The sequence below is a fragment of the Xyrauchen texanus genome, chromosome 3 (genome assembly GCF_025860055.1).
Source record: "Xyrauchen texanus isolate HMW12.3.18 chromosome 3, RBS_HiC_50CHRs, whole genome shotgun sequence".
Taxonomy (NCBI): domain Eukaryota; kingdom Metazoa; phylum Chordata; class Actinopteri; order Cypriniformes; family Catostomidae; genus Xyrauchen; species Xyrauchen texanus.
In genome coordinates, this window is record NC_068278.1 from 54,085,619 (window position 1) to 54,108,713 (window position 23,095).

The following is a 23,095-nucleotide window of genomic DNA, read 5'->3' on the forward strand; positions in this document are numbered from 1 at the left end:
TTTGCACACTTGTACTCCTGATTTCTCGCAATACAGGGAAAGTAGACGTGTAAAAAAAGAAAAGAGTGACTTTATTTATAAAGTAACTACAATGTTATGGTCTAAAATAAAAAAATATTGCTTAACTCATTACTTGAAAAAGTAATCTGATTACATTATGTGTGTTACTTGTAATTCATTACCCCCAACATTGTATATATATACATTCTTCGGTTGTCCATCGAAATCTGATGATGACATATTTTTATATTATTTTATAATATTTTCCACATTTGGCAGACACTTTTATCCAAAGCGACTTACAGTGCACTTATTACAGGGACAATCCCCCCGGAGCAACCTGGAGTTAAGTGCCTTGCTCAAGGGCCCAACAGTGTCATCTTGGTGGTGCTGGGACTTGAAACCCCAAACTTCTGGTCAGTAACCCTGAGCCTTAACCACTGAGCCACCACTGCACATGACGTCCACCCATTTAACGGTGAGATCTTTGATGGCTGAACAGTCCTATCCTGGACCCACAAGCTCTATTGCAGGTGGGGCATATATATGTTGAAGTGGTGGTAGTGGAGGCAACCATGGCTGTGTGTCTCCTGGCTCTCTCCTGTTATCTTCTGTTTGTCCTCTCCATCTCCAGCATACAAGCCCCATCCCTACAAAGCTGTCGCTAGATGGTACGATCAGCAGTAACATACACTATATATATATTGTATGTACACTGTATGCATATTGTTTGTTTTGATGATCCTGTATTTATAACATATTCTTTAACCTGCCCCTCCAATAGAAGGATTAATAATATATACAATTTCTTGCATTACGGTAATAAGAGTACTTTTTCACATCAGTGTAGGCAACTGACAATTGGGGGGTGTTGTGGTCCTCGTAAAATAGGCTTAATTTTCAGTGTGCTAAAAAACCCTATATATATATATATATATATATATATATATATATATATATATATATATATATAATTGATTTTGGTGTGCAATATGGACATGCCTTTTGACTGTGGTTGCATTAAAAATATGTCTAATCTTTTCATTTGCATTTATATGCAGTTTATGCATATTGATGATAAGATTTATTACCTATACATCTCCCATTTACACACATTTGTTAATCACATTTTGAGTATATCTTTTACTGGTCTTGTGACCTCACATAATGCACCACTGATAGCGCAGATTGATCAAGCTTGATTGAGCTTGATCAAAAACAGAAGACTAGACAGATCTGGCTTTCTCATATGTTGGCTATAAAACTGTTTTGTTTAGCTGTGGTATTCCATGGCATTAACCAAGCAACTCCAGCCTGAGGATCAAGTCTGTCCACTAATGACCCTATCAACATCTCAACATTCCTTCATGTTGGAACATTACAGATGTCAAAACATTGTGTTCAGTGAGCTGGCTCATGCAGTGTATAATGCAAGGGTGGGTGGAGTGGTGCCAGTTGCCTCTGCAGAGGCATTGGCGTGAGTGCCATTTGAAGGATGTGGAGATCACAGGAACTGAATCTAACGAATAACTGCCCCATGTGGTCACATTACCTTTGGATTAGTTGGAGTACCTTCAATGAGTGCCAGTACAGTATAGAGTTTACTTACAAGGGTCATTCCTACTATGCAATACATTTTAGTCTTAATATATTGAATAATATATAATATATATATTTTTTTTATCTCAATTAAGTGAACATAGGAGTGCGTTTTTAATCATTATACTTATTTTGTATTTTTTTTACATGAGAAATTGTAAGGAAGTTAACAGTTCCGCTTCTTATTCTCCTTAATAGTTCCGGTTCCTTGACGGTTCCGATTGTTTTAGTACTTTTGGGGAATAATTGTAATTCTCATTGCATTTTCTGCCTTAAGCAGCCTGTTTCCAAATGATAAGATGATTTTGTATTTCGACATAGTCGATAGAGCAAATCAGAAATATTCTTTTAAAACTCTTGGAAAAGTAATGTTTACACAGACTTTTTAGAGGCATAAATACAATCCAACAATTGGACTTAACGGGGTCACAATATTGTAAGGCTGAGCTAACTGACTAAGACTCTGACAACCCCTGGTCTAAATCTTTCCATTCTGTTTGCTTAAAAATACTGAAATCTGCATGATAAACTCAAAACTTTAAAGCTGTTAAAAAAACATATCGGCACCCTTATGTAATCTAATTCTCAATGAGCAATGGCTAATTTTAGCTCTATGTTTATCCTGTTCATTTTCTTGCCATCGTGTAAACAGTAAATACATAACTGATACATTTTAAATGCCTGAGCTTGAACGGAACATATGTCTGAATGTCTTGTATAGTCTTTTAAAAGAAAATAAATATTTCCTTTGATAACAACACAACAATATTAATCTTATAAAATTGACAGAGTTTAAAAGGTACTACATAACAGGAATGACCCAAATGGTATCAGCGTAGACATCAGGCAGGATCTACTGTGTGAATCTAAGTGCTGCCCCTGAAATATAGTATTGAAACAAACAGCCAAAGTGCACAGCAATAAAATGAGTTCATACCAGCCTTTGCAGTTATTATCGATTCCTCTACAGAAACTACTGTTCTTTCATTTTGATAGATAAAGGTCTCTAAAAGACCTAAAGAACAAGTAGCCAGTTTCATTAGTCTCTTGTTTTAAATGTCTTTCTCTTTTTTGAAAGATCGTATCTTTCTGCATCAGAGAAAGAAAGCTCTGGTGAGAGAATTCGCCTTTTATAACATTTCTGTGCTTTTGTAATGTTGGATTTTAAAGGTAGAATTTTCCCTTTTCGACATTTGCCTCAGGAGCGTACCACCGAGAGAAGTTTACAGCACATCGTAATTGTGGCGATCACTGTGAAGGCGTGATGAGGGCCCGTACATATTTCTACGCCGATGAGGCCAAATGCGACCAGCACATGGAAACTTTCCTGAAATGCATCAAAGCATCAGGTAGAAAACAATCTATAAAGTTGTTTAGTAATTATGAAAACAGTCATTATTTACTCACCCTCATGTCATTCCAAACACAATGCTGTTATTGTTTTATTTATTTTGTCCAGTGGAATACTAAAGGATACATTTTGACGAATGTGCATGGTATAATTCATGCTTGTCAAGCTCCAAAAAGGAAAACAAATGGCATTGAAGCACCACAAAAGTGGTCTTAACAACTTGTGCACAATATTCCATGTTTTCTGAAGCCATACGATAACATTGTGAGGAATAGACTGAAATTCAATCTTTATAGACTAATAATCTTCTCCATCAAATAATTTGTTCATTTCAAATATTGAATCTTTAAACGCATTGTGCCAGGTTTATGTCATTGACACAAAACTCTGTTGGCTCTTATGTCATAACTGATGAACATGGTGCTTGAATATTCGGAATGGAAAATTATGTTTCAGAGCTGCAGCCAAGGGCAAGATTTTCAGTTAATAACAACTTGAATTTTGGTCTGTTTCCCACACAAAACTACTAATACATTTTTGGTTGAAACGCATTTATTTATCTTCGTTTACGCCTCTGTTCCAGACTGAAACAGTGTTTTCCTCTACCAAAAAAGTTCTCTAATACCACATAATTGCAGAATGATTATGATAGGAAACTTAAAACAGAGTTTTCAAACCAAAACATACTAGTGTGGACGTGGCCTTAGAATACAACGCACAAGTCGTAAGAACTCTGGTTTTATGGTGTTTTTTTGTCCTTTTTTGGTGCACTTTGCAGCCGTGATCACTATTAGGACTCAGAATTCAGATTAATCGCAACCTTTATTTGAACAATGGTGTGGGGGTTCATTGGAACATACCACGAAGATATTGTCTGTATTTAATTTTTGTGTGTGTTTGTACTTTCCAAGCACTTGGTATGAGATCAAGGCATGGAAACAGCCCAAATTGTGAAAGCGTTTATATTTGTGAATATGTATGCTGCTCAAGTTTTCCATTATTCCTGCACTATTGGAGAAACACCCATTTTAATGCATCTGAAACACTTAAGAATACCTGCATAGAATTCAGTCAACGTTCATGGAAAATTGCTTCCGAAAAAAGCACAGTTATGCTTTCATTGCATCATTTACCTCTAAAATAACTCTAAAAGAAAATCACCTGCCTGCTCAGGTGGAAGTTCTGAAGATGGTTTCTCAGCTATTATGATGACAGCCCTGGGCGCCAACAATTCTTGGTAAGACTGGGTCAGACAGGGTTCAGTCTTCAAAAACATGGGTTAAAATACTTCACCTTGGTGAACTAATCAGGTTCCTCATCCTTCCCTTGGGCATCTTGCAGTTGCAGTTCTCAGAGGTGCTGGTGAAATGGAAATGTTTTTTTTTGTTTCATGGCTGCCAAGCAGGAGAAAGACGGCGTGGAGGTGCTCGAGCAGATACTGAATCTCGAGCAATTGCAGGTATGCTTTGGGTTCATACTGCGGCCAAAACACAGATCCACAGACACTAAAGCTTGTTTAATACTGCATAAGATCTATATGGCAGCCATTACAATCTGAGTCACTGGAGGCTACAAGTAACTATTGCATTCTCTATATTGCAAACATGGTGTTGAATTCATAAACATTTTATGCCATTATATAATTAAAACCTAACTTAACATATTCCTAAAAATATTAATTTATAAGGCACCTTTATCTAAAGCAATTACACTTGCAGTACACTTATACATGTACAATCCCACTGGAGCAACCCACAGTTAAAGCAAACACCCTGCCACGGTCATTTGCGCTTTGCACTGGCATGAATATTTTGCTTAGAATTAGCAATAAGACGTAGCACACGGGAGTAACACGTAGCTCTATGCTTTTTACACCTACAAAAATAGATTTCGGAATTGTCCCATATAATACGAGATCATCCCATATAATACAAATATTGTCCCATATGCAATCTTCTTGTATTTAAGGGTACAGAATTGGACTCCATATTAAAAAGCAGTTTGTCTTGGATTTGAGCATTTCGTTATTTGTATTCCAGTCAGTTTCACATGTGATTTAAAATTTACATTTTTACAGATTAGAATGGAATACAAACAGAGATAAATGGACCTGAAACAGAAATTTTTCACATGAGTTTTGTGAGAGCCCTGATATTGGCTGTTGCTGTGTTACGCAGATTAGACAGAATGGGGGTACGATCAGGGAAGATCAATGAAAATTAGTGCACGTCTTCTGTTGTGTTTTCCGACAAAGACAGCAGAACAACTCCTTTAATCTCACTGTTTTTGGCCAATTGGGCGGCTGTGGCTCAGTTGGTAGAGCGTGTCGGCCACTAATCGCAGGATTGGTGGTTCAAATCTTGACCCACACGACTCCACATGCTGAAGTGTCCTTGGCAAGACACTGAACCCCAAGTTGCTCCCAATGGCAGGCAAGCATGGCAGCTCTGCTGCCATTGGTGTATGAATGGGTGTATGTAAAGCGATTTGAATACCGTTAAGGTTAAAAAGGCGCTATATAAGTGCAGACCATTTACCAATTAAAACGGCAGTATTTTGTCAAAAGTATAACATTCGAAAGTATGATAAAAGGATATTTATGCCACAATAAAACATCAGGAAACACACCTTTTTTAATGATATGGCATTTCACTTACACAAATCTATCGCATGACTTCAGAGGAATTTCATATGGATACTTTTATAGGAACTTTATGGTGCTTTTTGGAGCTTGACAGGCTGTGATTGCTGAATGCTTTCATTCAATGGAAATAAACAGTGTAAACACTACAAAATTTCTCCTTTTGTTTTTAGAGAGTCATATGGGTTTGACATTACATGATAGTGAGCAAATGGTGGCAGAATGTTATTTTTTGGTCAAACAACTCCTTTAATCTCACTGTTTTTGGCCAATTGTTTTGGTGAGGAACAAATATGAACACTGTTTTCTTTACAGACATGTTTAGCCAGGCTCGGATCTCAAGGCAACTTTCAGAGCTGGTTCTCTGATGGATGTTCACGCTCATCAGTGTGAGAAACACCAGTTTCCCATAGCTCTTATGACACTCAGGCTTATAAATCTCCTCAATCAATGGTAGACAATGAAGTTATCTTAAGAACTGAAGAGAACTCAAGAACTCTTTCAAAGGGTGCTCCATTATATAGCCCCCTGAGTCAACTAAACTCCTCCAGTCCCTAAACTACATTATTAACATAAAGTGTGTTTATAACTTCATCTAAGAGCACTTAAAAACATTTACTTGGCAAAATTGACCAATAAAACGATGATGTAATGATGTATTTGATTAGATGTTTAAAAAACAACACCTGTGACGTTCTAAATTTGAAATCCTACTTTATTGTTTCCCCTAAGCACTGTTGATTGTTGGACTGGAACAGTCTGATTGATGAGAGAACAAAGATATATGATCTTCTAGTTGTCCCGAACCTGCAGGTAGGCAGATAGTGGTGAGAAATAGATACTTTAACCACAGCATAAATTAAGCGAGTTATCGATTTCTTGTGATCAAACTTGTTCCATAAACACTGCAAAGGCCCTTTTGCAGTTTTGAGTTTTTCAAAGGAATTATGATGACATACCTGTAATTGTGCCTGAAAGAGAAACAAGACTGTTTACAAGACGCTTCCATCATGAGGTAGCGAAAATGGTCTCCTTTCTTGTGCAATGGTGTGACTAAAAGTTGAAATGTGCAATTTCACCACTAGTGGCACCAACTGAAATTGCAAATTGCTATTGAAATAGCTCAAACTAACAGCTGTGGATTTGAATAAACCCCTAACTCTAATTAAATGTAGGCTCTTAACTTATCCTGCATTGTTTGTGCATTAATTTTTTTTTTTCCAGGCGATAAAACGGGTGAAAAAATCTAAATATTATCACTGAAGGAGGAACCTGAACCATATCTAGAGACTTGGGCCAGTAAGAAACCACTTAGAAACAATCTGGTAAGGCCCTAGCAACAAACCAAAACACCCTAGCAATGCACTGGCAACCACTGATAACATGCTAGCATCATCACAGCTCAAGCACGAGTTGTGAACAAGCAAGCGGCACTCACATTTTCTTCTGAAAATGCAAATTAAATGTAACTACTAGTGTTTTTTCTGAAATGGTTGCAAGAAATATTCAAATCAAAGGTTTATACAAGTAGGAACTTTGGTCTAGTTATTAGCTACAGAAATGTTGAGTCATAGTGCTCACATGGAACACGATTCAATTCCATTATTCCCCCTCTCCTTCAGCATTTGTCTACATTCTCTAACAATAATAATAATAAAACAAGCTACCAAAAATAAAATAACATATATATATATATATATATATACATACATACACACAGACACCCATACACTGATGAGCCAAAAACATTATGACCACCTGCCTAATATGCTGTTGGTCCGGTACGGCGTGGACTCTACAAGAACCTTGAAGGTGTTCTGTGGTATCTGGCACCAAAACATTAGCAACGGATCCTTCAAGTCCAGTACATTTTGAGGTTGAGCCATCGTGGATCAAACTTGTTGGTCAAGCCCATCCCTCAGATGCTCAATTGGATTGAGATCTGGGGAATTTGAGGCAATGTCAACACCTTGAACACTTCATCATGTTCCTCAAACCATTCCCAAACAATGTGTGCAGTGGGTCAGGGCACATTATTCTGCTGAAAGAGGCCACTGCCATCAGGGAATATCACTGCCATGAAGGGGTGTTCCTGGTCTGCTACGATGTTTAGGTAGTTGGCACATGTAAAATTGATGTCCACATGAATGGCCGGACCCAAGGTTTCCCAGCAGAACATTGCCTATGGCATCACACTCCCTTCACCGGCTTGTCATCTTCCCACAGTGCATCCTGGTTCCATCACTTCTCCAGGTATATGATGCATATGTACATAGCCGTCCATGTGATGTAAAAGAAAACGGGACTTTTTGGACCAGGCGAACTTCTTCCACTGCTCCAAGGACTAATTCTAACGCTCCCGTGCCCATTGTAGGCACTTTCAACAGCAGGCAGAAGTCATCATGGGCACTCTGACCGGTCTGCGCTGTGCAGCCCCATACACAGCAGTGTGCGATGCACGGTGTGTTGTGACACATTCCTCCTGTAAACATAGTTAAAATCTTCTATGCCATCTGGCAAATTGTTCTGAAGCTTTAGGGCCCTCACGGCCAGACTGTGTAACAGTTTCTCCCCCAAGCCACCAGACTCCTCAATACTCAGAGACTGGACTGAGACACAGACACACACACACACACACACACACACACACACTCACTGAAGTCTTTATTAGGTTCACCTATTATTCATGCGATTATATAATCAGTCACTCATGTTGCAGCAGTGCATGTATAAAATCATGCAAATACGAGTCAGGGGCTTCAGTTAATGTTCACATCAATTATTAGAATGGGGAAAAAATTTGATCTCAGTGATTTCGACTGTGGTGTGATTTGTTGTGCCAGATGGGCTGGTTTGAGTATTTCTGTAACTGCTGATTTTCATGGGATTTTCATGCAAAACAGTCTCTAGAGTTTACTCAGAATGGTGCCAAAAAAAAAAAACATCCAGTGAGCATCCGTTCAGCGGTCGGAAATGTCTTGTTGATGAGAGAGGTCAACAGAGAATGACCAGACAGGTTCGAGCTAACAGAAAGGCTACAGTAACTCAAATAACCCCTTTGTACAATTGTAGTGAGCAGAATAGCATCTCAGAATGCACAACACGTTGAACTTTGAGGCGGATGGGCTACAACAGCAGAAGACCATGTCGGGCACTTTATTAGGACCATAGCGTTCCTAATAAAGTGCTCAGTGCATGTACATTCTGAAGATCATCACAAGTGTTGTTATTGCTTATGTTATAACATAATTATTTGTTGGCAAGGTAATATCAGGAAAGAAAAGTTCAATATTAATTAAAATGCTGTTGTGGAGAAAATTTCTTCAGCTGATTTATATAGGCTGTGTTTTAAAATGCATTCTTGTGTATGTTGAGCAGCATGTGGTTGAAAATGGCGTCAGGATGATGGTGGATGCAGAGCAGATGTAATTCCAACCTGCAATCAGCTGACTCGCTGTAGAGATGCAGAGGATCTTCAGTAGAGACAAAGCTGTCATATTCAACACCTATCAGTGCTACCTCAAAGTGAGCTTCATACTGACACTCTCACACACACACACACACACACACACACACACACACAAAACACATGAATGCATGACACATATGTAGGGTGTAAACATTGATCAGAGGGTAGCATTCTGGGATTTATTTTAAGTGAGATGGTAAGATGCTTTGCAGCAAACATGCTTTGTGTTTGTCAGTGTGGGTCAGTATATAACAGGATTTAAAGTTACAGTTCACCCTTAAATGAAAATTCTGTCCTCATTTACTCACCCTCCTGTTATTTCAAACTTGAATGACTTGCTTTCTCCCATGGAACACAAAGGTAGATTTTAAACAGAATAAGAGCCTCATTCACCTTTCAAATTCATTGAATGGATAAAATATGCAATGGTGACTGAGACTAACATTCTACCTAATATTTAATTTTGTGTACAACTGTAGAGATAAAAAGTCACTCGGGTTTGGAACAATTTAAGTGTGAGTAAATGATGACAGAATTTTCTTTTTGGGTGAACTATTGCTTTAACATTTAGATAATGCAACATCAAAATTGACATTTAACACTTTGGTGGTTGCAATGTATCATTACATTGCAATTAATCCTGAAAGGAAATAAATTATGATGATAGTGATGATTAAATGCATGCAGTGCACACACACTCATTAGAGCTTTGAATACATTTTAAAGGGGGTATATTCTAATATTTTAAGCATATAAGAGGTCCATTTAAAATGTAAGTCAAGGATTCTTGTAGGGATCTTTAAGCTTTTATTTTACCATTAATAACAATAGTAACTATTAATAGTTAAATATTCCTTTAATTAAGCAGTCTGTTTTTGTTAATGTACATTTTAGAGTTCTTTATGTAAATGATGCTTTGTGTTGTGAATGTCAAACTATTGTGAATGTCAAACTATGTATACATTGCAGACCAAACTTCTATTTCAAAAGAGCAATACAATTATTGCTTCCTTGACATTTTCCTTTTAAAACAATGGTATTTGTTGAAACGTTGAGCTGTCGAGGAGAGAGTGCCGGTGTTTCAATGCTAAGTCTAATGTCTCAAGTCTCATTTATTTATAAAGCATTTTCAAACAACACTGTTGCACCAAATTGCTGTACATTGAAAATAAAATATAAAAACAACAATAAACACATCACACAATAACCAACACAGTAGGAAATGAAAACAAGCATTAAAAGACAACACCCAGTGTCCATAAAGTATTAAAAGCCAATGACATTTTTTTTTTTTTTAATGCAAATTAAAAATAGAAATAGAAGTCGAGGATCTGATCTCAAGAGGTATACCGTTCCACTACCTCGGACCAGCAACTGAAAAAGCCAGATCCCCTTTGAGCTTTAAACATGGTTGAGAAAAGTCAATTGTAATTGATTGGCCGATCTTAGTGATCTACATGAGTAAGGCAAATGTATACGCTCAGTGAGGTAACCAGAGGCCATAACATGTACTACTTTTAAAACAAATAACAGGACCATGTATTGAATTCTATATGTACCGTTAACCAATGTAGTGAAGCCAATACTGGTGAAATGTGGTCCCCGCATTTCGGACTAGCTGCAACTGTGACATAGATGACTGACTAGTCCCCAAGTAAAAGGCATTGAAGTAGTCGAGGCAGGAAGAGATAAAAGCATGTTCAAATTTCTCCGGATCACTGAAGGATAAAATCGATTCCATTATGGCAATGGCTCTTAGTTGATAAAAGCAACTTTTCCACAACAGCCTTAATCTGTCTGTCAAATTTTAGTGCTGAATCAAAAACAACACCCAGATTTATCACTTGGCTTTTACGGCTCATGACCCTAAGCCATTGGTAATATCTACTACACATACATTAGATCCAAAGATAATGATCTCCATTTTCTTCTCATTTAACTGGAGAAGATGTTGACCCAGCCAAGCTTGAACCCCTTCTAAACATAACAACAACCAATTAAAAGAACTATTCACTCCAGGCTACAGGGGGCGATATATTTGATTGTCATCCGTATAGAAGTGGTAAGATGTACCACTGAAATATACCACTTGTGATTTTCTTAAAAATCATGCCAAGGGATAGCATACACAAAGAAAACAAAATCAGACCTAATACAGATCCCTGAGGAACACCACAGGTAATGGGTGCTGAGGAAGAAGAAACTTGTCTAAGACATTGTTCTGAGTTAAAAAAAAATACTTCAGCGGAGATAAAACTACTTTCTCCAAAATCTTGGAAAGACTTGGCAGCTTAGAGATCTGCCACTAATTCTTCAGATCTAAAGGATCTAAATTTGGCTTCTTCAAAAGAGGCTGAACAATTGCTTGCTTAAAGCAGAGAAGAACCAAACCGTCAACAAGACTACTATTGATGATAGACATGATGCTAGGGTTAATTATATCTACCATCTCCTTGAAACAATGTTTGAAAACCGTGGCAATCCAACTGTTGTGAACAGAAGGCAGCGAAGGAAGACGAGGAGACTGGATCTAAGCGCAAGCTTACTTTAATTAACAAAATCAAACAAACACAAAGGAAAACCCTCAATGGGGAAATAAACGCAACACTGGGAAAACGGGCAGGGAAAACGGGCAGGGAAAACACACCGGGCTAACAACGTTCAACGAAAGACAAGGACTGAAACAAAAACCAGGATATAAATACATGAACACAGGAACAAGGGACCAATGAACAGACAGAACTCCAACAAGATGACGAGGGAATAAACAGAGGCAAAGGGCAAGTTAACGAGGGACAGGTGAAAACAATGACAGAGAACACCAACGCTGACAAGGAGACTATGGAACAAAACAAGGGACAAAAGTGAAACCTATGGAATGAAAAAAGGGACAAAAAAGGTAAACAAAGGGGCAACGGTAAAACAAGACAAGGTTATGGAGTTAATTTTGTGCCATAATTAATCAAACAAATGCAGCATTTTGCAAACAAACTCAATCTGCTTTGCAAAGGAAAAACCGACTCGCAAACAAACGCGATCTGCTTTGCAAAGGAAAACTCGACTCGCAAACAAACAGAAAGCAATGTGCAAATACAAAGGTCAATTTGAGTGAAAATGAGCAGAGGAGTAACAAATATGTATAGTGTTTTACAAATATAAATAAACGAGCCAAGATCATATTTTACAAATAAATACAAACCATCCTACAAATTGCTTGTAACCTTTAAACAAATACCAAACCTATTGCATACAAATGCATACCTGTCTGTTACGACTGTGCAGATGGCTTTTTATGAGATCCCTCGGCTCGATTTTCTCACAAATGTATCCAGGCAGATTTTCTCACAAATGCATCCAGGCAGATTTTCTCACAAATGCAGTAGATCCTCTTCCAAAACAGTAGATGGCGCTATGCGATTAATTTAGAGTTAGTCTCCCCGGTATGGAAGCATATGGGTAGCAATATTCAATTTGACATTTAATATGCAAAATGACAATGCAATATGTAAAATGGCAATGCATTCTGTATTTAAATTTACATTTTACATTACCATTCTAGCAACGTTTGGTGCAAAATGAAAATGAAAATACATAATTTACATTTGCCATTTCATACACTCGTTTTAATATGCATTATTGAAATGCTTTATAAGTTGCAAAATTAAAATGAAAATGTATTACAGAAATGATTAGATATGTGTAACATGTTCAAGCAAAAACTGTGGCAAAATGATCATTCAAATGTTATTTTTCTTAATTGCATTTACACTCACAGTCAAGACACTTGCGATTGCTTTTTCATTAAATGTCCCGCAATGAATGTAGCAAAATTCAATGTGCACATTGAAAATGCATTCCGAGCCGATCATGCCCCTGCCCCGCCCCCTCCCTCCCTGTCAATCACTGCATCAAGACGGGGCTCGGCAACAGGTAAACATAACATGTTATTACTAATGGTAATGTAAAATGTAAATTTAAATACAGAATGCATTGCCATTTTACATATTGCATTGTCATTTTGCATATTAAATGTCAAATTGAATATTGCTACCCATATGCTTCCATACCGGGAGACTAACTCTAAATTAATCGCATAGCGCCATCTACTGTTTTGGAAGAGGATCTACTGCATTTGTGAGAAAATCTGCCTGGATGCATTTGTGAGAAAATCTGCCTGGATACATTTGTGAGAAAATCGAGCCGAGGGATCTCATAAAAAGCCATCTGCACAGTCGTAACAGACAGGTATGCATTTGTATGCAATAGGTTTGGTATTTGTTTAAAGGTTACAAGCAATTTGTAGGATGGTTTGTATTTATTTGTAAAATATGATCTTGGCTCGTTTATTTATATTTGTAAAACACTATACATATTTGTTACTCCTCTGCTCATTTTCACTCAAATTGACCTTTGTATTTGCACATTGCTTTCTGTTTGTTTGCGAGTCGGTTTTTCCTTTGCAAAGCAGATTGAGTTTGTTTGCAAAATGCTGCATTTGTTTGTTTAATTATGGCACAAAATTAACTCCATACAAGGTATATGTAACAGAGCCCCCCCTCAAGGATCGGATTCCAGACGATCCGAAAAAGAAAAAACACACCAGGAGCAGACGGGCAGACCGGGGGCACGAGAGCAGGCAGGAAGTCCAAGGGGGCACAGAGGGCAGGCAGGAAGTCCAAGGGGGCACAAAGGGCAGGCAGGAAGTCCTGCGGGGCACAAAGGGCAAGGACTGGTTCAGGTGGTCTGGGAGCTGGCCACCGGGCAGGGATAGGTTCAGAAGGCCTGGGAGCTGGCCACAGGGCGAGGATAGGTTCAGGAGGCCTGGGAGCTGGCCACAGGGCAAGGATAGGTTCAGAAGGTCTGGGAGCTGGCCACAGGGCAAAGATGGGTTCAGGAGGTCTGGGAGCTGGCCACAGGGCAAGGATGGGTTCGGGGGACCGGGGAGGAGGCCACTGGACAGGAACAGGGTCAGGGGGCCTGGGAAGAGGCCACTGGACAGGAACAGGGTCAGGGGGCCTGGGAAGAGGCCACAGGACAGGGGCCGGGTCAGGAGGCCTGGGAGGAGGCCACAGGACAGGGATTGGGTCAGGGGGCCCGGGAGGAGGCCACAGGACAGGGGTCGGGTCAGGAGGACTGGGAGGTGGCCACAGGTCAGGAAACGGGTCAGGGGCCCTGGGAGGAGGCCACAGGATAGGGGCCGGGTCAGGAGGCCTAGAAGGCTCTGAGGACGGAGCTGAGGAAGGCTCAGGAGGCGGAGCCGAGGAAGGCTCAGGAGGCGGAGCCGAGGAAGGGGGTGCCGTAGGAGGCTTTGGGGCAGAGACCTGGAAGGCTCTGGAGTCTCTGGGGCCTGAGCCGCAGGAGGCTCTGGAGGCGGAGCCGTAGGAGGCTCTGGAGGCAGAGCCGTAGGAGGCTCGGGAGGCGGAGCCGTAGGAGGCTCGGGAGGCGGAGCCGTGGGAAGTTCTGGAGGCTCAGGAGGTGGAGCCGTGGGAGGCTCTGGAGGCTTTGGGGGCAGAGCCATAGGAGGCTCTGGAGGCGGAGCTGAGGGAGGCTCAGGAGGCAGAGCCGTAGGACGCTCTAGAGGCGGAGCCCTAGAAGGCTCGGGAGTCTCTGGGAGCAGAGCCGTAGGAGGCTCGGGAGGCGGAGCCGTAGGAGGCTCAGGAGGCGGAGCCCTAGAAGGCTCGGGAGGCGGAGCCCTAGAAGGCTCGGGAGTCTCTGGGAGCAGAGCCGTAGGAGGCTCGAGAGGTGGAGCCCTAGGAAGCTCTGGAGTCTCTGGGAGCAGAGCCGTAGGAGGCTTGGGGGCGGAGCCGTAGGAGGCTCTGGAGGTGGAGCCGTGGAAGGCTCGAGAGGCTTGGGAGGCAGAGCCCTGGAAGGCTCGAGAGGCTTGAGGGGCGGAGCCCTAGAAGACTCGAATGACTTGAGGGGCGGAGCCCTGGAAGGCTCGAGAGGCGGAGTTCTGAAAGGCTCGAGAAGCTTGAGAGGCGGAGCCCTGGGAGGCTCGGGAAGCTCGAGAGGCGGAGCCCTGGAAGGCTCGAGAGGCTTGAGAGGCGGAGCCCTGGAAGGCTTGAGAGGCTTGAGAGGCGGAGTCCTGGGAGGCTCGAGAGGTGAAGCTCTGGAAAGCTCGGGAGGAGGAGCTCTGGAAAGCTTGGGGAACTGGAGAAGCAGACGCCGTAGGAGGAGGAGCTGCGGACGGCGGGGCCACGGCGGAGCCCAAGAAGGCTCTGGAGCTCTGGGAAGCTCGAGAGGCAGAGCTCTGGGAAGCTCGGGAGGCTCAAGTGGAGGAGCCCCGGGAAACTCTGGAAGAGGAGTCCTAGAAGGCTCGGAGGCCTCGAGAGGCTGACGCCGTAGAAGGATGAGCCGCAGACGGCGGGGCCGCGGCGAAGCTCAGGAAGGCTCTGGGTCGGTCGAGGCTACAGGCGCTGGCTCTGGGACGGAGGTAGAGCGAGCCTGTGCCTACGCCTGCCACGGTAGAGGCCGCAGGCGCTGGCTCGCTCACAGTGACATGCGTAGGCGCAGGCTCGCTCACCGTGACAGGCGTGGGCGCTGGCTCGCTCACCGTGACAGGCGTGGGCGCTGGCTCGCTCACCGTGACAGGCGTGGGCGCTGGCTCGCTCACCGTGACAGGCGTGGGCTCGCTCACCGTGACAGGCGTAGGCACAGGCTCGCTGACCGTGGAAGGCGTGGGCACAGGCTCCTTACAGTAAGCCGCTAGATCCATATGTGGGTCTTTCGTTCTGTTGTGAACAGAAGGCAGCGAAGGCAGACGAGGAGACTGGATCTAAGCGCAAGCTTACTTTAATGAACAAAATCAAACAAACACAAAGGAAAACCCTCAATGGGGAAATAAACACAACACTGGGAAACCGGGCAGGGAAAACGGGCAGGGAAAACACACCGGGCTAACAACGTTCAACGAAAGACAAGGACTGAAACAAAAACCAGGATATAAATACATGAACACAGGAACAAGGGACCAATGAACAAACAGAACTCCAACAAGATGACGAGGGAATAAACAGAGGCAAAGGGCAAGTTAACGAGGGACAGGTGAAAACAATGACAGAGAACACCAACGCTGACAAGGAGACTATGGAACAAAACAAGGGACAAAAGTGAAAACTATGGAATGAAAAAAGGGACAAAAAAGGTAAACAAAGGGGCAACGGTAAAAGAAGACAAGGTACATGTAACACCAACCCACCCCAACTAACAGTTCTGGGGGTGCTAAAAAAGTCACAACCAGCTGGGGAATGTTCAAACAATAGGGCTAAATTCATCAAGTATTAGTGCTAAAATAATTAAGCCACGTTTCTGAAATAAATAAAAAGTCCAATTTGTCAAAATTATTTATTTGAAATGGATCTTGTATTAATCAATGGCATCTTTACTGAGCTGGAAACCCGAGAATTAGGCCTAGCCGATAAGTTGCCCGAGGCTCCTGCCGACCTGAGCTAGAGTAGATCAGGGCTGGACTGGTAATCTGGCATACCAGGCATTTTCCCGCTGGGCCGACGCACTTTGGGGCCGATCAGGGAAGGACTGGCCATCGGGAGAACGGAGGGGTCCAGTGGGTCGGCTGCTAAACGGGCCGAATGGTCCTTGATAAGTTAAAATGAGCCACCGCATTCTGAAGAACGGACCACAAAACAGCGCCACGATATGCAGAAAAGCATTACCCACGCTCAACAACTTTCCCTACTCAACAACTTTTAGGCCAGTTGCTATGTAAAATCCCGGGCCGATTTCTCTTCTGGTGTAGATTTTTGGTGTAGAGTTCATGCCTCTGAAGCAATCCTGCGGTTTTCTAATGATAATCCATGGAGTCAGAGACACAGGGCTGGGAAAACAGGCAGAAGACACGAGAGTCCTCAACAATACATTCACAGTCAAGTTTCTGAAGACAGATGTCAAACTATCCAAAACTATCTTAGATCTCGTTGAAACACCAGCAAGTCTACCACGTTTCCTTCAGTGTTTTTTCTTTCAATACGCACATCCAGGTGAGTATACTCTCGCTGGGACTGGCAAAGTTAAAGGTGGGTGAAAGAAGCATTTTCCGCAAGTAGACAAATCCACTCCAACAGAGCGAATATGCAGTAAACTTTTGTGATCATAAACCCAATGGGATTGACTGTGTGCATGAAAACACATAACAACAAAGCAAAGAAAAACCAAACAACCAACATAGGATGAGAGCGACGTCCAGCCAACACACAGAACGGCGCCATCTTCCTCCTAACCAACGATCGAACCAACGACCTTCTGATTACCAGAACTACTAGTTTAGAACCACTGATTCAGAATCAGATTCTCTTTTCCTCTCTTTGAGTAGCAAGATTACATGGCCAAGTTGGATCTGTGCCCATATCAGCAGTATTAAGAGGCTTGTATTATATACATCCTTATCTGAACATGATACTTACCTTGAACTGAGCTCCATCCAGACACACTGTCAGAGGCAAGAGAGATTCATCTAGATTTTTGGCTTATCTCACCATAGGTAAGCCTCTTATGATTAAGGCACTTTCTGACAGCTTTCAAAATAAATCAGATCTTTTCACAAGCTTGTGTGTTTGGCGGTCAACAGTCAAATAAAATGTTGGCTAACAGTTGAAACAGGGTGATATATGAGCTACTGTTGTATTTCAGGTATCTGGATTACATGCTGGAGGAGACTGAATGGAACAAGAGAGCAAATGCCATGGAGGCATCACACAATCTAGACACAATTTAGACTTAGAAGGTAAAATTTGTCTGTCTATCTCTCTCTTTCAGTATTAGGGCTGTCATTTGATAAAAATATTTAATTGCGATTAATCTCATAATTAATTAGGAGTATATGTGTTAACGCATTCAGAAAACAAATTAATGTGTAATTGAGTTTGGCAATTTGTGTGGATGACACTCGTAAGCGAGAATATATTCACACAGGATGCATTCTTGGATCCATCTTGGATTTTAATTGTTTTGTATTCAAACATTCGCTAGACAGACGTCTTTGACCTTTGCAATGAAGTCTCTCGTTATGTGCGACACGTTTTTAAGACGCTGTGTCAAGTTAAAAACAGTTAGACTTCTATAAATGCATCTAAATGAGCATGATGGAGCACAAATGAATGAAGGCAAAAATAAATGTATATTCAACCTCAAAAACTACCTCATAAGCAGCGGAGCCACAGAATGAGTGCCGATCGCGCAGGACACATTCTTGACTGCAGGACACTGCACAACAGAATGCAGAGATCTTGAGACCCAATTTTCAAAGTTTGAACTACTTTTAACTTGACACAGCTTCCCTGAAAACATGGTCTATATAACAATGAAAATCAGCGTGATGCTCCAAAAGCATCAGTTTGACTCCTATGTACATAGACCGACAATTAAAAATAGAGCAGATGGAACAGGACAAATTAAACGGGAATAGAAAAAAACAATAGGTCTATACTGACTGCTAAAGCCACTTTATGTATTGTCTAATCAATGCTTTACTCATCTGTCACAATAATGAAATACATTTTAATCTGAATATCTTATTTATTCTATTTATGATAAATATATGAATAATTATGAATTATTATTATATTTTGGTATTATCTTTATTTGGGGGCCTTTCTTAGAAAATATTGATATATGATTAATTTGATCAATTAATGGACATGTCATGTAATTCATTTTATTACAAATGTTAATTATATTTCAAATAAATTCTCATTAAAATTAATTTACACACACAGTGGCCCAAAAATTATTTGTACACTTTTTGGTCACACTTAAAAATGACTGAATTTCATTGCATTATATAACAAAACAATTTTTATAAACCAATTTATTTCATTAAATAAATTTCTATGAGTGAAGTTTAAGATGCCATTTATTTGATAAATGTAAAACAAAGTAATGTCTCTCTCTTTGGCGTAGGCCCAGTCCGGCGGTCCTAGGGAGTTGTACCCGGAACCGCCATGTCCTGCCGGAGATAGGAGGCAGGGGCGAGGAGCCTACCCCCATGCGGGACAGGGCTCAACTGGTGGTGGTGGTGTGGTGGAGGTTGCCGTGTTAGCACACTGAAACAGCAATGTGATAGATTGTGAGCAGACTTATAAAGAATGGCTTACATGTGTTTGGCTAGGAATTACCCAGCCAATGATGTGATGATGTACAGCTGCTAGTCTTCCCGCTAGAACTACGCTGAGCTTCCATTTATTTTAATGAACCAATCCATATTGCACTCAAAAATGTTAAGTTTCCAGGTTGCTACAATGCGCATATTCAAGGAAGAACTGTTCACTATATTGCCTAAGTTTGCGAGGTTCATGGCTTAAAATCTTTTATGGATATTTAATAGTTTGATTTGTGACACTTAGTAGCAAGTTAATGAGAGAGCCTTGAACCTTTACATTCCACTCGCAACTGATTTCAATATGGGTGGCGTGAGAGGATTTATTTTTCCACCGTGCTCATCATTATGCATTCTGGGATTGCCTACCCAGGGAACATGTTACCTTAGAATTTGGCCAATACAAGATATCTTAGGAGGAAGCATAATTAAGATACCTACCTATTGGAACAACCTTCACATCAGGAGCGTGCCTATGCCATCTTAACTGATGATGTCTAGCATACCCCAGTGAATAAATTAGTCTGTGTAAATGAGCAATGTTATTTAATTTCTATATAATCGCTGTTTAATGGTGTAATCTCATTTGACAAAGGTGTAGCCTACCAGTGACAAATATCATTAACATTCTGTCACAATGTCAAAGGGTGCCACCAAGCAATTATGTGCACACAATGGGGCTTTCGTTCACAACTGTAAAGGTGCCGTTATGGATGAGGGGAGATTTAATGAACAAACTCAATCTTTTTGAACTAATATCACACAAATTATTGTATTGTTCTTGTAAATATCAAATACATTGTTCAAAAATTCACATTGTAGTTTCGAAAATGTATGTGAACCCTTAGGTTTACGATGTGAACAAATGCTAATTAGAGTCAGGCGAATCTAATTAATGAAACAAGATTGGAGGTGTGGGTTAGAGATGCTTTGACTTATAAAAAGCACTAAATATTTTTTAAATTAGCTATTCACAAGAAGTATCTGCTGACGTGGACCACCCATCATAAAGAACGATCTCAGAAGACCTATGGTCAAGAATTGTTGCTTTGCATAAGCTGGAAAGGGTTCAAAAGAGAAGAGCTTAGATATTCATCTGTCCAAAGTTAGAAAAATTGTCTATAAATGGAGACGATTTAGTACTGTGGCTATTTTCCCTAGACGTGTCCATACAGTCAGGATGAAGGCCACACTGAAGAATGCTCAATGAGGTAAAAAAAAAAAAAGAACCCTAGAGTGACAGCTAAAAACTTGAAGTAATCATTTGACTGGATAACATCTCTGTTCACAAGTCTGCTATATGGAAAACATTAAACAGGCATGGTGTCCATGGCAGGACACCATGAACGAAGCCGCTGCTTTCCAACTAAAACATTGCTGCACTCCTAAAATTTGCCAAAGACCACCTTTACACTCCACAACATTTCTGGCTAAATTTTTTGTGGACTGATGAAACTAAGGTTGAATGTTTTGGGAAGAACACACAGCACAACGTAAAAGGGCACCGCATTTCAACATGAAAACTTCATCCCATCGGTGCAGTGCGGTGGAGGGAGCATCATGATTTGGGGCCGCTTCGGGGCCTGGACCACTTGCCATAATCGAGGGAAGAATGAATTCCCAAATTTATCAAGATGTCTTACGGGATAATTTCAGGGTGGCTGTGCGCAAGCTAGAGCTTAGTAGAAGTCGGGTGATGCAGCAGGACAGTGACCCTAAACATCGAAGTAAATTCGCTACAGAATGGCTTCAAAAAAAGAAAATCCACCTTTTGGAGTGGCCCAGTCAGAGCAAAACCTTAACCCAATAGAATGCTAGAATGTTTAATGGGATGTGTTCAATAAAGACATGAAAAATGATAATGGTTTGTGTGTTGTTAGCTTAAGCACATTATGCTTGTCTATACTTTGAAGAAAGCGAGATCACAATTATTAGAAAGTTTTAAAACACATGATATAATGATTTACTTTTGTGTATATCTGTAGCTCAGGTCGGATTCCCAGTGTACAGGTACGTTCCGTTTGGTCCGGTGAACAAGGTGATCCCGTACTTGTCCCGTCGAGCACAGGAGAACCGCAGCATTATGAAAGGAGCCCAGACGGAGAGAGACTATCTGTGGAAAGAGCTCATGCAATGAATGACCAGTGGAGAGGTCTTCACCACGTCCACACAGCTCATCCATCTCTCCGACATCTTTATGACTCTGAAAGGGCTCCCTAAAATGTCAGCTGCCTGAGTGTGTGCCGCTGTTTTATACCCAACCTATATTCATCGAGTGGAGCACCAATAATAAAAATATAAGCATGATTTAAACACTAATAAACAAACACATCAGTATCACTTTCTGGTAATTACTGTATGAATTCAAGGATAACAACCCCTGGAGTTCAAGAACTATATTTCAATAATGCGACATTCAGAGTGAGGGATTGTGGGTGCATATAGTGTGCTCAGCTTGGAGTGTAGACAACAGCACGTAACCCTACACTGGATAAAGTTGTGTAAAGATTATATTTCAGATGACATATATTCCAATTGAAAGGATTGTTCGTCATTTGCACTGTTTCATTGTGATGAAGAAAAAAACATGGCTGTGCTTTATTAACACGCCCTCACTGCTCGTGATGTATCTTTTCTGTTCAGGCGTGCTCAATGAGCTCTGAAAGAGTGTTTTGATGATGATTTTAAGTTCACTCTGCTGCTTAATGAAGCTGGTGTTTAGCATACACAGAGCGAGAATTAAATCTACTCTTTTATTATCCAGGCAATGAAGCCTTTTATGCTTAACCAACAGTCTCTCTCATTCTCTCTCTCTCTTTCTCTATAATATTTTCTGTCGTCCCCATAGAGTATTTGGGGAAGATGAATACAAAGATGTAATTGATTGAGTTGAAGTTAATGGTTTTAAGACAAAGGGTTAACTCTAAAGTAAATCGCAATTCTGTTTATATCCATTTTGAAGTCCGTCGTGGATCCACAGGAATCATTTCTCTTTGTAAAGGGATTCATGGAAAGGAGGAGGCAAGAATCAGCTTGACGATATAAATAATACTTTAATATAAAACTCCAAAAGGACAAACACACAGACAGGTGTCGGACAGCTGCCCGTAAATATCTCTCTCTGTCGCACTACTGTCTTCGGTCGGCCTTTATCCCTCTTGAGGGCTAATTAACCCTCCACCCTGCCACATTCCTCCCCATTCTCTCAGGCCGGGGTGGCCCCGGCATGACGTACACCCCTCCCCCCCTTCCCTGGGCAGGTCTACCGACAGGTCATACATACCCTTCTACCTGGATCAGGGGAGGGGACAAGGGGAGGGAAACAACAAAAATATGTGGCACCTACATGCCGCAACGGCAATTGTGACTAATTAACAAAACATTTAAAAAAGAGAGGGAAAGGCCAAAAGGGAGCGGCAGTGGGAGAGAGAGAGCGAGAGAGAGAGAGAGAGAGAGAGAGAGAAACCCTTACTCGCCGGTTCTCTGATACGCCGTAGCTTGGTCCTCGGCCACTCTTCCACCCTCTAATGGACGACAGCCAGGGCTGGACTAGTAATCTGGCATACCGGGCATTTTTCCGGTGGGCCTACGCACTTTGGGACCGATCAGGGGTGGAATGGCCATTGGGAGAACCGAGAAGGCTAGTGGGTCGGCCACGAAATGGGCCAAATGGGCCGCAAATTATTTTCTGTATTGAATGAATTAAATTTGTATTTTAAATATAATTACTGCTGTCAGTCAATTAAAATATTTCATATATCATGATTACTTGCGTGAATTTACATTGAATCATTTGGCAGTTTCACAGTTATTTTTCACATTTAATAATGCATAATCACAGATTTTGAAAGTGCTGAAAATTTACTATAAGCATATACTTCTTTTCCTGTTAAAAATCTATTTATTGTTTTCTTTTCTTTCCTA

General features: G+C 41.1%; 1 pseudogene; it reads left to right on the forward strand.

Annotated features, from left to right (window-relative positions):
- The first annotated feature begins 457 nt into the window (after nucleotides 1-457).
- Nucleotides 458-21,308, forward strand: LOC127625054 (proline dehydrogenase 1, mitochondrial-like; annotated as a pseudogene).
- The last annotated feature ends 1,787 nt before the right edge of the window (nucleotides 21,309-23,095 follow it).